The 12,877-nt window shown below is 40.1% G+C and overlaps 1 long non-coding RNA gene across 1 annotated transcript; it reads right to left on the bottom strand.

The window, feature by feature from the left end:
• Window positions 1–1,167: 1,167 nt before the first annotated feature.
• On the bottom strand, window positions 1,168–5,479 carry LOC121076228. Its single transcript, XR_005823404.1, has 4 exons — window positions 5,408–5,479; window positions 4,428–4,568; window positions 3,048–3,124; window positions 1,168–2,040 (listed from the first exon to the last, which is right to left on the bottom strand). It is a non-coding gene; the product is annotated as an uncharacterized LOC121076228 (long non-coding RNA).
• Between the last annotated feature and the right edge of the window lie 7,398 nt (window positions 5,480–12,877).

Below are 12,877 nucleotides of genomic sequence, written 5' to 3'. Positions count from 1 at the left end.
TTAAAACGTTTAGCAGCACCTGTACATAGGAACTAGCAGATGACCCAGGAGATTGCAAATACTCATTTTCCTGAAATAAACCGCTGTGTGGAACTTCTTGATTCAGAACCTTTATTTACCTATTTGTCTTCCCTATCTTTCACTTCTTGCTTTACGTGTGCAATTGCTCTACATGCTCAGATACCTGCTTGCCTTAAGGAAGCTCCATGGTTATCTGTGCCTAGGCCTTCCTCTCCAGTGTTATTTGCTGTTTCCCATTGAAATCTCTAATTCCTGGCTTTCTGTTGTTTAAGTAACATAGCAAAGGAGGAGAAATCCCTTCAACCCCTTTCGTCCTGCACGCACTCCAGTCTGGTCTCTGAGGGCTGTAGCAGTATGCTATTTACATCTCCAGTCTTCAAGTAGAATGCTTTAAAAGGACGTGTAGTGGGCTGCAGCTTGGAGCCAGTTTCTCCCAGATGGCTCTTTAAATCAGCTCTCTCTCTCTCAGTCAAGATTAATACCAAAACCCTGCAGGGTAACACAACCTGAAGCAAAACTCTCACATTGAACCATCCTTTCACCCCTGGGCATCCCTACTGGGTGGTAGCTGTTTTGAAAGCTCCTCCCCACTATGCAAAACAAGTCAAGCTTATTCTCCCTTCTCCAGGACAGGTGTGCACGCACATCATCCCCTCCTGCTAGGGTCTCTCCTGGACCAAGGGCAGAGACAGCCCGTTTATTACCTTCCTGCCAGAACACAGCTGGTGTGGCTGTGTGAAATGAAGGGCCTTGTACACCCTGCTGCAAGAGCCAGGGCTTTAGGACAGTGCTGGGCAGGGTCATTTTCAGATGCCAGAGCAATCTCCTCTCTTCCTTTTCCCAGGGCTCTCTCAGCTACAGGAGCTAGGAAATAGAGCAGCCAGACCTCCAGCTCTATGAGGCCAACAGGCCCTACTGTAATATATTATTTTTATTTCTTCTAAAAATCAGTTCATTTAAGAGGGTCTTAAGTAGCAAAAGACAAAATAAGGCAGGTATAAAAATGCAACAATTGAGAATGGACAAGTTTTTGTAGACATTCCCACAGAAATGAGAAAAAAAAAAGGTTATTCAGTAAGGTCTGTAAATATAAAGGTTTTGCCATATTTCAGCAAATAAATAAGGCAAAAAGAAAGGTCCTTGAGTCTTCATGTTAGCAGTTTTAATTTAGAAAAGCAGAAAAGATCATCTAGAAAAAAAAAATCATACAAATAAATGGGTTGGAAACATCAGTTTCCAAAAGCGAGTCCTGTACCACCTCCATGGCTTTCCATAGTGACACAAGAGAACAAAAAAAGCAAGGCAATATGAAAAAGGTATGACTGATCATTTCAAAGTCCAGGCAAATACCCCAAGATAGTGAAGAGGAAATTAATAGATAACTAAGTTTTTAATAAGATCATCAGTGTAAGAAAGACCTGCCACAGCCTAATGAAAAAAGGAGATGCTGGGAGACAGCTTGGCTTCTGCAACAGAACAACAAAATCCAGTAATATGCTGAAATGAAAACTTACACCCACCAGCAAGAGCAAAAACAGGTTCTAAGTGCTTGAAAGAAAGGAGCAAATGGCAAAAACAAGAGAGAAAAAAGAATTTAAATAGTGCTGTATCACACTAAAGAGAAACAAAAAGAATCTAGAGGAGCTTCTTCAAAGGTCACAAATCCACTCTCCTCCAGCTCTTGATGTTACATCCAGAGACTTTGCAACAGGAAAAGCATGTTCCTGACTGAAGACAACACACATTCCCCAAGTTATCTGCTACAGAGAACATATCTGCTCTGTGAAGCCTTACTAAGAGATCACACAGGCAAAGAAGTATTTACCTGCCTTATAGGCAGCAAACGTACACGACAGTGAAGTACTGAGTTCACTGAGGTCAGTAACAAAGCTCACGTTGACTCGGGCAGCTTAGAGTTCACCAGGACTTTTAAAATTCTGAATGCTTCAGTGCATCATGAAAATCCTCACCATCTCTTCACAATTCATCTGCTGCTGCTTGTCTGTAAACTACCATGACCTGAGAGGTGAGAGGTAGGAGGGAGGTCAGATAAAAAAATACAGGAGCTTTCTACATGACTCTCTGCTAAATTAAACTGTTACCTGGGAACACTAAAGAAAAGAATTTTGCAATTGCTACCTGATAGGAATGGTAATCCAACATGACAGTATATCTAAAAGTCAATAAATAGAGTCTGCTAGTAAATATTATTAAAAATAACATAAGTCAAGTTGCTCGACTTTTCAATAACCCAGCATGCAAGATATGCTCATTTTGCACAAATTGTCATGCAGTTTTCCAGACGTATAGAAGAGCCTCTCTGGTACACTGAAGATGTTGGTATGCAGTAGCTGCTGTTGACATCAGGAAAGCAATCCTAGAGTGATTGGTATGTCTCCTAATACAATGCCGTGTAGCTATTCAGCTACTGGAATTCAGTTTTATGTGATTCAATCAACTCTAACAAGAAGAAATAGTAACACATTACGCAAAGTTCTGAGAGACTAACAAATCAAAATGCTGTTTTATTGCAGCTGCCATTGGTCTAGCCACTGCACTTTTCTTATTGGTGTTGTATTTCTGTCCCAGTACAGAGAAATTATTGTTGAATGCTAGGGATTAGCCATGCTTGCTAATTCCACAGCGTCTAACATAAGATGCTTCACTCTTCTATTATGCTCTCCAATGCAAAATTTTAAGCACACTTTTAGCTGAGGCTAAGTTGTCTTCCCAGTACCCTCGTACAGAACGCCAAAACTATTTCCCAGTTTAATAAGTGACTAAATTGAGAGGAGAGAGATGGTAATTTACTCACATCACATGGCATAGCTGCTAGCCCAACTCTAACTCTGACCTGTGTGTGTCCCACATGACCATAAGAAGTGGTTTTGCTTGGTATGATATTCTTGGAAATGTTGGGAATGCCCTCAGGATCATTTTTTGGCAATTACACCATTAACACACTTTGGCAGTTACCCCATTAACACACTTTGAACTGGCTGCTGCTCCAAGAATGGCTGACCCACCTGTCAGAAGTGAACAAAACTGCCCTTCACCACCCTGAAGAAATGCCACACGTCTTGGTATTTCTGATTGCTTGACACTGTTGAAATAAAAGACATTTTTTACTGTAGATATTGCTGTGGCATATCTCATCAAAGATACTATTCAAGCCATCGAGCTAAGCTGGTCAGATCCAGCTTTCATTTACAGCAGCGTAGGGCTAAGAACAACTCCTATCACTTGTGTGAATTTGCTCTGCTTTCAGAGATCCCCCCTCTGAGGAATCTGACCAAACAGGTCTGCTTTTCTCTCAAATACACTGGCTTCAGATATGTGCAATTACTGTCATGTCAGCAGTGTGAACTGTGATTTATGCTTGCCTGAGATCAAAATTAGATCCAGCCCACTTATAAGGAGAAAAGAAAAATTTAACAGTGAAACACAAGGGGTCAACTCCGCTCTCACAAAGCATGGATCTCACAAATCTCCATTTATTAGTAAGAAACATAAACACCATGCATTTAGAGTGCTATCTGGAAGATTCACCAGTTTTTCTGATTTGCTGTCATTTTACCACCACTACATCAATTGTTATCTTAGCCTCAGATGTCAAGTCTTTCTGAGCCTCTTGGCTAGTTTCATGAAAGAGATAATGAATTCTTACTTATTGCTTGTGCAATTTTAGCAAACACATTGTCATTCCAATCTGTAATGTAGCTACCTTCCGGAACTGACACAGGGCTCTCATGATTACTGAGTTTTGATGTTTACAAAAAATTAGGGCTTAGATAGTAAACAGATACTAGCTACATATTTCTGCATAGCAATAGAGTAATCATCTCTCAAATAATTCTCTCCATTTCTAGAGTGCTTTAAGCGCTCTGAATCATGCAAAAGCATGAGGCTCAGCAACAGGAGAGGTGATACCGGGAGCAGAGGAGATTACAGAGGGTATCTTTAGTGTGGGTTGGTCCCACAACTACAGGAAGTTCACTGACTCCAGGGAAATAGCTGTTGGCAATCAGCAAGACAGGATATCTGCAATTCTACTGCTACGTGAATGCCACTGCTCTGATCACAGTAGAGAGAAAGGGTGGGTATTTTAATTTCTTCGCAGGTCTGGAAGATTCCTCTAAATGATTTTACCAGGGCTGAGACAGTGTTACTAGAGGGTCCTGGAGATGCTCAGACCAACCATACGGAGCTGCACTACAGCAGGCAGTGAACTCCTTCCTCCACAGAACCAAGCTAGTGGCTGCCAGATGCACTCAGATGGCAATAAAGAGGTGCAGGAAAACTGCGTCCCCTCAGACCAGGCTGTGAGCAAGGGGTCTGGGTCTCAGCGGGCCAGGCACAGAGATCGCTAGCGTGGCTCTGACCCTAATGCCTGACACAGAGCTCACCTCAAAGTCAGGCAGCAGCTGAGAGGCAGCAGGCTCTGGTAATTTCCATCAAACACTTTCCAATCTTCTTTCTACAGGCTGAGCAGGACTTGTTTTACCTTCTGGAGGATGCGGTTGGAAATGACAAAGAACACTAAGAAGCTGCAATGACATATGAAGCATTATGGACTAACACAAGTTCCAGGAAAGTCAACAGGACAAAGCTCTGATATACGGAAACCCTAAATTTGGTTACATTTTTTCATATGAAAAGAGGTTAGATATTTTTTCCCCTCTACAAATTAAGTAAAGGATATTCACTGTGCTGCTGTTGATTTAGGGGGAACAGATGAAATCTGCATGGATCACAGTCTGAAGACATAGTTGTGTTATCACTGTAATTAAGAGCTGTACTATAAAGGAACTGATAACAGACATACAGCATGAACTACTGTCAGCTGAAAACTGGCCTCTGCGATTTGGGGTTCAGAATCGTAACCTTTTACTTCTGGAAGGAAAAGAGAACAAACGTCATTTTGGTGCTTTCACATCTTTTTGCTCTCTATTTAGAAAAGTAACAGCCAGCATCTTAAAAAAAAAAAAAAAAAAACTAATTTTACCAGCGCTTAGCCTTGAATATATGCCAGCAGTAGCTGATACTTTAAAAGAGGGAAAACTTTTAAAAAGGCAATAATGCATGAAGTGAAATGCATACAAAGAAAGAGGATCTTAAACAATACTAAAAATAAATGTGGCTTTAAAAGATCCCTTAAAAACAGCTGTTGACGTTAGAGATTTAATTAAAATGTAATTAGTTATACATTCTCCTTTGAAATGAACAAGCATATTACAGCTTTCATCTACAATGAATTCTTTTACATTCATACCTTGCTTTTGCCTGTAAAAAAAAGGCAAGATTTTACAGGAAACGTTATAAAGATAGGATAGTTCTACCTAAAATTTTACAATCAAAGAAAACATAAAATGATTTTTTTACATACCGATACAAAACCATATTCATTGTGCATGCGGTGTTCGTGAGATACTTCATAAGTGTTCCTAAATGCACAAAATAGAAGAAAAGATAGACATAAATGCATGAGGGATGGTACTTGCGATTAGTACTTTAACGTCTGGAGAAGGATTCTGAAATAGGTCACTAAAGACTAAATCGATCTGACTCCTTAAGTGTCATTTACCTGAAAGAGAAATGCACCTTATGCTACTCACCCTGCATGGATTTGTACAGGCAACATGCAACCAAGGGCTTTCCCTGGGGCTAATACTTTATGGAAGCACCATTGACCTGGTTTTCTATGGAAACTACACGGATGTTTTCAATTCCACCGTGGAACAGTAGCCTCGGTCATAGCCGTCAAACTCCACATTAGACATTCATGCAGCATTAGGCATCCTGTAGCTGCCAAGGGCCACACAATGAGACATTGTCTGACCCAAAAGTCATATAATTAGGCTTATGGGAACAACACCAGTGGATAGTGCATTAAGCATATCCTAATTTTGGATAGGCCATTCTTTGCCTGTCTGACTACCAGTTAGCTGGGGAAGAAGTGAAGCCTGCTATTAGCAACAGACAACTTCACTGCAAAGCCACAGTGGTGATGAAAGGGCCGTTTGACTTGAAAAATCACCACTGGGGAAAGGAAAGGCAGCCGTATAACAGAGACATACTTGCAGACAAACAGAAGACCCTACTTAAAACTTTTTTTTTTTTAAATTTATTTTTACAGAGTGGGTGACCCTAAATTCTAGAAACCATCTCTTCAGCTAGAGTTATGTCGTTTTGCTGCTCTGGCTCAGTAATGGTCCAGCATCCATCCAGCCTAATAGCAAAACATTGTTGAGGCAGCAGTCAGCAGGCTGAACACAGAGCTTATGGCTGAGTGAGAAGTGTGAAATTCCTCTCATTAACAGAGCTGCACATTTGTGCATAGACTCTCCCTTTAAAAGGTTGACTTCCTGCACAGCCAAGAAAGAGCTTTCCAAGAACCATGTGACTCCAAAGACTGAGGACAATTTCTGCTGGAGTGGGCTTTTAATTCAAATTACTCATAGAAAGTTACATTTTTGTGGCCTGAAAACATCTTAAACTGCGTCAAACATAAAGTAGTTTCATAATTGCATGTGATTGATTTATTTATTTTTTTTTAAGAAATGACATAAGGAGGAAGAAATAAGAATGTTTGTGAAGCTTAAAACCTCCCTCTTGCACTTGTGCAACAATTGCAAATAATTCCAAAACAATATCTTGTGACTTACATTTTCAACAACAAAAAGTATTGTGTCATTTAGGAATGTGATTGGTCTCTGGAAAGCAACACATGCAGCAACTGCATTCACCTTACTGCCTGCTGTACATTCAACATTATGAAAACATAGGTATAAATTCCATATTATTTAATTAAAACAAAGCTCATACACATTCCACTGTTTCCAGCTATTCTTACCATCTTAAAACACATGGTCTAAGACCTGCACAGCTGTAACCATATCATTATGCAAACAGAAACATAGACATGAGTGGTAAGAATAGATCTTACTATCCATACAAATTACGAACAATTTCACAACATCAACTCCCTTGCAATTCTTTATGAAGGAAGAAATCATTCCTCTCTTTCTCCTTCACGCAAGAAAAGCTCTATTCAGTAATATCCACTCACATCCATAGGTATACTATATCAGTTCTATATGTTTCTCTATAATGCTAACATTTTCACCTCTATTATAAAAGAGCATCAGATTTTCAAGGATTAGTGATGCTATTCCAATGGAGGCAAGAAAATTGCTATCCAAAGTTGCCTTTCCATAACCACAGCAAAGCCTATCAGGCCTACATGTGTAAGACTGTAATCACATATTCCTCCTTCATCCCACCCACCGCACCTGTAAGTGCCATGGAAAGAAGAGAGATTCTTACACTCAGTGCATAAAATTGTTCCTTTAACATGTGAAAACAGAAATGAGAGAGAGAGAGAGAGAGTGAACCACAGATTTCAAATACAATCCAGTTCTGTGTTTGTTTGCTCTAGACCAATATGATTACCACATGCTGGCTATTGTGAGCTGATTAATTAGGAAGTATCAGTAACAATATTTTGTACTTACATCAGAATTTCCACCTCAGGATACTTCAATAATGTCAATTAATTAATCTTCACAATGCTGCCTTTAAGTAGGTGTCATTAGTTCATTCACAGATGGAAATACTGAAGCATATAAAAGGTGAAATTAATTAGCTGAGATGATACAATGACTCTGTAGCAGAACTAAAGATCCTGAAAAACACTCCTTTTTTCTAACTCTTAAAGTGGCACAAGTTACTTGCCCATTGCAGCTAAATAGTGGAAACGATTTCCAAATGTGCAACAGAAACTTTTGTGACTCTAGCAAAAACACTATTTATGGGTCATGCTCTTGTTGAAATCTTCTTTTGATTAAAATAGCTTCTACTGTTTAGTACAACCATCAAAATATAAAGAACATCAAAACCAAATAAAACCTGCCACTAGATCTAAAATGAACTGGGGCATTGCCACTACTTTCTCAGGTTTAAATTAAGGCTCTTTTGTAGAGGGTAGAAGTGAATAAAACATAAAGACAAAGGACAAAACAAGAGACAGCGGACTATTCAGCCATTCATGACAGTCAAATTTACAAGGCAATTGCCATTCATACTAATGTAAAGTGGGCCAACCAATTCTGCTTGATATGAAAGGCAGAAGAGCCCTTATACATGAAAGGAAAAAGCACTTTACTGTATTTTACATCCATCACAAGTGGAAAAACAGTAATGAGGAATATCAAAAATCTCTTTTTTTCTCTCCATTTAAAACTAACAAGGCCACTTCTCAGTGCAATCTTACAAAAGTCTATAAATGTCTGGAGACAGCTAATCAATCACACTTGCACTGCTACAGGTATAAGTTGCATTTAGTATGAATGTATTTAACTGACTGATTTTTTCACTAATAATCAACATATTAGTGGAAGGCTATAACTAGTTATAAAAGAAATAACAATAACCTTCCTAGCAAACAACAACAACAACAACAAAAATAAAAATAAAACAACAAACCCACATTAGGGAGAAATATTATCTGTGCACCTTTGATAACATTCTATATGTAAAGAAGCCTTATTGGCCAGAGTTCAGTTCATGGGGAGATCAAATTCTGATCAAATGGAAGTTCTGCTGGTGGTTTCATAGAGGCGAAAACTCAGAAGAATGAAGTCCAGAATGGACAGAGACAGTTTCAGATGCCATGACCCCACCTGATACTCTGTAAGGCCACAAATTCAATGTGATACAAGAGCAGCTATTTGTCACAGCTACACACATCTTAAAAGATCAGGGCTACATTGTACTCACAACATTTTACATGCATCTGTGTTTATATCTATGACACAGAGTTGCACATGCTACACTTGTACAGATAACATTAAAGAACAGTCTGTATACCAAAAGCTTTACTGTTTCTGATACAGCTTCATCACTATATAACACATCACGATACAACCAAATTCACTAAAACTAAGCCAGAATAACCTTTTTACGTTTTAATCAAATTTAGAAATTGGATGCAATGTAATTATTTTACATAGCCAACTGTGAAAGCCTCATTAAAAGCCTTGATATTAAGTAATAAAACTACAATAACACTTCTTCTAGTATTACAGTGAGTTTCTGTTAACACTTATGTACTGAAAAAGGAAAGACTTTCTAATCCATATTTTTCTGGAGGATTTTAAGCTGACTTCAATGTACACAGGTATATATTGAATATACAGTCATATATATGTGTGTACGTATGTTTACACTGAGAAGAAAGTAAGTGATCGCAGTAAGAGTGTCTTCTCACATCTCTCGCCATTGGATAGAGTGCTTACTTACCTGCAAGCCCGGCCCCTTTGACATTTGCCAGGTAGGCAATCATAAATAGTTATATCAGAAATTCAAATGCTTATACAGGCTGAAACACCCCTTAGCCACACTGGCATTAAAATAGTCTTTGTTCTTTAATTAAAGCGTCTCTACTGGAAAGACAATGAGTACAGGAAACACAAATAAGCAGAGGCAGGGTGAATAATTACTTTTTGCTATTTCTAGATTGATTAAATGCAATACTCACCAGCATCCTCTCCAGTGGCAGAATTCCCACTCACTTCATTGACAGCAAAGCATCATTTTAGTTCCCAGAATGGTAAGACAAGGAAAATGGAGAAGAGGAGAAAAATTTTAAAAGGGTAAGAGGGGGGCTGGGAAAGAGGAGTAAGAAACATCAAACAAAAAGCAATCTAATTAAAATACCTTACTGAACTAGATTGTTACTACTAACTTTAAAGTTTGCTTTTAAGTCTTGTTTTCATTGATTTGCCAAAAAAATATATATCTAAAGAGTAAATTTACATTAAATTGATCATTATAATTTATTTGGCAACAAAATAATATAGTAAAAAGACCTTTCTTCTACTAAATGGCTCCAGCTTTGATGTCTGATTGTTATGCAAATTATGTGGAGTACAAGATATGGACAGAGGAATAATTAAACTTAGGGCTTTGTATATAATAATTCTCCCAACTGTAAACGTATCCCTTTCTGCAAAAACAATGTGTATACGCCCTGAGAACCATACCCTTACATTTGTGCAGACAGGACAACACCAAGTGCACAAGCTTGGCCTGATGGCTGCCAGGAGCACTGGGGCGCAGAGGAGTGCTCACAGCCTGAGTCCTTCCAGGCCTCTGAGGAGCCTCTGGTGAAGACCCCCTCGTACCGTGTTCATCACTAAGGCACTAAGGCATACTTTTGGAGAACAAAGTGATCTTTGTTCTGGAAGACAAACATTGACCATACACATGTATGTATTTCACAGCACTCAATTAGAAACTGAACTTTGCCCCTTTCTCAGGCTTTGAAATACTCCTGCGCCAAACACAGGCCTGTATTCTCCGGTCGTGTGGGCACCCCTCACACACAGCATACGGCCCCAGACCCTCAGACGAATTCTGTACCGATTTATGGCCCTTGCAATCTGAGGCACTGACCTACAGCATAAATCCGGCCCAGGATGCGCAGCTGAGGGGCAGCACATGTGCACAGCCTACATGTTCCTCCCATACTGGCTCTGCTGGGGGACATTGGTCTCTACCAACGAAAGACAACAGATTTAACACAGTGCTGCATGTAAGCAACAAGAAGAGGAACATAATAGACATAGCATGTGCCAGCACACCAGGGAAATGCCCTCCATCAAATGTGCCCTGCCCAAGGCTGATGGTGGAGGAGCTTCAGGTGGGCACCGCTGGCCGTGCCAACACCAGGTGGGAAGGGTCTGGCTCAGCAGCTTCTGCTGCTGGCAGCATTTGAGGACTGGCTCATCAGATGCCAAAGCACAAATAATCCAGACCAGTCCCCCTGTGGGTGAAATAATTGCTGACGAGGAACGAGCACAATCAGTTTTTGTAAGGCACCACAGGAGTCCGAGCAGGTCATCTTCCCTCCTCAAAACGATACACACGAGGAACAGGAGCAGCGCAGCCCAACAGCACCAGGAGGCCAAAAAGAGGGCCGGGGACACGGGCAGAGAGGTCACTGCTTCATTTTTAGCCGCAGTTTGTTGAAGAATATAAGTCCTGCAGGACAAGCACAGGTGACGAGGCTGGCAACACTTAACGAAGCAGGGAGCAGCGAAGGCTGGCAAGTGCGCTGAACCAGGCCGCGCCACACCGCTGAGGTCGGGGCCTTTGTGACTGCCGCACAAGGGCTGCTCATTAGAGGTGCCAGGGCTGCCCTCGGTCTTCTCAGCCACTCTTATTAATACCATCAAGTCGCGCGGCATCGTACATTAAGGAAAAGAAAAAGGAGAATTTAATTTTCACTGTTCATCCTATTTACCTTTCGGTGTCACTGGGCCTGGGAGATCAAGCAAAGCGATCAAATTCACTCTTATTTATAGCCATTTTCACAACTTTTCCCAGACACTAGCACAGGATGTTTACGTTAAAACAAGAAATTGATTGACGCGTTTTGAGTCAATTTCTAAACACCCGTCATTAAGAACATACACACTTGGACTTAAACTTCCTGACCCCTTTAAAGTAACCAATTTAGCCAAGGCTTTTCTGATACCCGTGCCACTCCTGCATTTAAGTGCATCACCTTTGCCACTCCCTGGACTCCTTTCCACAGCATTGTTGCTTTTTTTTTTTTTGTTCACCATTCAAAATGACAAGCTTCCTGAGACAAACGCGACACTTCACTGAGGAATTTTTAACTCCGTAACTCAGCCTACACCACAATCACAGTTAAATGAAAGAAGCAAAAATCAAATCAAATCAAACAAAGAGATCCCATCATCCCCTGCCGCATCCTCCCTCCTCCCCTTCCCACCCGACAAGCAGCTCTGGATTCCATAAAAGAGATCAGAGCAGAGCAGCTCTGGCATACACTGCTAAGTACAAAGTAAAACATATGAAATGTGCTACACAGTTTGGGTTTGTTTTGTTGTTTTCGCTAGCCCGCTGAAAAGTGCACTGGCACGTTCAAAAACAAACATTTAAAATGGTCTGCAGCTACCTTCTGAAATCTGCTCTAACATGCTTTATCCAGTAAGTTCACTTAAACACATTGACTACAATCAGCAACAAAAATACTGCAGTGTTTGCCTGGTGGGTTTGACGACTCATTAGTCAGAAAGCTTCTGTACTTCCTTCTCCCCAATACCAGTGTGGGCATCATCAAAAGCAAACAAACTTTACACAGCAATACATTTTTTATTCAAATAAGCTTGTCAACACCAATTATCTGAACCACAACTGCCAAATACCAAGAAGCAATTTCAAGAACTCAGGGAAGACACAAAAGCCCTTGTTCTGCTCTAGAAACACTCAGTCTGGGATGCAAGTCTGAAACCCTGTGGAAGGACAGAGCAAGGACCGGCAGGGTTCAGCCCTCTACCAGCACATTACAACAAAGGACCCTCCCCTGTTCTCTGCTTTCAGATCACAAATCTAAGAAAGCTGCAGGCTTTTTTTTTTTCTTACATATACTCTATTTGCTAAAAGTACCAATGCATATGAAGCAGACTATTTTTCATGAATAAAAATTCTTAAGGAAGAGTAATTTTACATATGGAATTACTCCAGAGGTATGCCACATATATAAAAAAATATAATATTTAAATTCCTTAAAACCATCTTTTATGGTATTATCGCTGGAAGAATTATCCTGGGAGCCTTCACGAGCTGAAGGGTTCCAGCAACATGAACATGACACAGTTCAAACTCTGAACATGCCTGAGTGTTACAAGCGGGGAACAAAAATTCCAAAAGAAACTCTCAGCACATCAAATCAAATCAAATCACCACACGGCATTTTTTTTCTGTAATATTTTATTTTATTTATATAGAAATACTTAAAAAAACATGAAGTAGCACCATTACTTAA

Source organism: Cygnus olor, chromosome 11 (genome assembly GCF_009769625.2).
Source record: "Cygnus olor isolate bCygOlo1 chromosome 11, bCygOlo1.pri.v2, whole genome shotgun sequence".
Classification (NCBI taxonomy): Eukaryota; Metazoa; Chordata; class Aves; order Anseriformes; family Anatidae; genus Cygnus; species Cygnus olor.
This window is presented reverse-complemented; position numbering and strand designations above follow the sequence as displayed.